Below are 1,546 nucleotides of genomic sequence, written 5' to 3'. Positions count from 1 at the left end.
CCCACTTGAAGATCCTGGAAAGCGAATGTCCTTTCTCTGGCTGTTTCCACTGCTGCACCATAAGGTCGGTCAGCGTGGCGTCCGCATGGAAGGCAATATGTCCCCCAGAGGCAGACGTGGAGGCTTCCCCGTCAACATCTCGGCCCACTGTAGACCGGATGGACTTCAGCAGCCTGCCCATTTGTTCATAATGGAACGCAGTTCTGCTGGAATAACTGAGTCGTCCTCGGAGGAATCATCCTCTGCCACCCGCAGGTGTTACAAGGGGGGGGGGAGAGACGAGGAACGGAGCTCAGAGCATGGTCTCCTGGTGAGCTGAGACAAGGTGCAATGGATCCCTTTGAGGGAATCATCCTGCAAAACAAAAAGGAGAGTACAAGCAAGGGAAAAACTATTTACCCAAGCGATGCCCAAACTCACCATCTCCTTGACCCATGCCATCATATCTCTGGGAGAGGGCTCCACAGGTGGAGGACCTCTGCACCCGCGACAACGGGCCCACTCATAGCCTGAAAATAGGCAAGTTATAGGACCAGTAGTACCCCGCAGGGCACAACCTTTCAAGCCGCTACCTACCATCAGGGAGCGGTGTGTCGCAATCGAAGCAGGAAAGATGTTTCCTCTTGGAAGAGGTTTTCCTCCTACCATCCCCAGGAGGGGTAGTAGAGGATGACATATCCTACAGAGAGAGATAATAGACCATGCAACACTGTCACCATGACATCATACCAGCTTTTAAAAAAAAGGGTAAATCTTACCAGGTCCTGTAGACCGGTGACTTGGCGCCCAACGTGCGACTCGAACCCACGACCTTGAGATTAAGAGTCTCATGCTCTACCGACTGAGCTAGCCGGGCTGGCGCTGTGAACAGGATCTGAACCTGTGCGGGGAGACCCCATTGGATTTCGAGTCCAAAACCTTAACCACTCGGCCATCACAGCCGGTTCCCAATAAAGTTTGCAAACTGGAAAAGAGTTCAAGATCAATGAACACCACAATCGCACGCCTTCAGCAGATACTGCAGGAAGGTCTCTGACACCAGGCCAGCCAGCCTCTTAATTCTGGCCGGCTGGAAGTGGGCGGAGCCACAATCAAAGCAGGTGAGGCAACCTGCCCAGACAACTAACCCTGTAATCAGGGGTCTGCAAAGATATACATTCCCCCCCACCAAGAGGCCCTTAACACGGGCACTTACCCCCACATCTCCCCGTCTTTTCCGGCCTTTAATAAGGCCTGAATCTTCCCTGAGTGAGCGGCCGCCAGTGCCAGGCCGTTGCCATGGCGCTATGATACTTCCGGCGAAACCGGAAGTGCGCGCTTACAGCGGCCAGCGGGGAACAGGATACACAACAGTGTGGTTCCACCCGCCGGCAGTCCGCGCGGCCACCAGAGGCGGCATGCGGAGTCCCCGGACTCTCACCAAAATGTCAGGTAAGTCACAAGGAGCAGGGGAAGCGGAGGAGAGGGGGGGCAGGGGGGATAGAGGGAGGTAGCCACACGTGGCTAACAAGCACCTTCTCCCCGCAGGGCACAGAAGGTGACAAGA

The 1,546-nt window shown here is 55.2% G+C and overlaps 1 non-coding gene across 1 annotated transcript; it reads right to left on the bottom strand.

Moving 5' to 3' along the window:
• Window positions 1–859: 859 nt before the first annotated feature.
• On the bottom strand, window positions 860–941 carry TRNAS-CGA (transfer RNA serine (anticodon CGA)). Its single transcript has one exon. It is a non-coding gene; the product is annotated as a tRNA-Ser (tRNA).
• Between the last annotated feature and the right edge of the window lie 605 nt (window positions 942–1,546).

Source organism: Leptodactylus fuscus, chromosome 11 (genome assembly GCF_031893055.1).
Source record: "Leptodactylus fuscus isolate aLepFus1 chromosome 11, aLepFus1.hap2, whole genome shotgun sequence".
Classification (NCBI taxonomy): Eukaryota; Metazoa; Chordata; class Amphibia; order Anura; family Leptodactylidae; genus Leptodactylus; species Leptodactylus fuscus.
The sequence above is the reverse complement of the archived record's forward strand: the minus strand, read 5'-3'. Positions and strand labels throughout refer to the sequence as shown.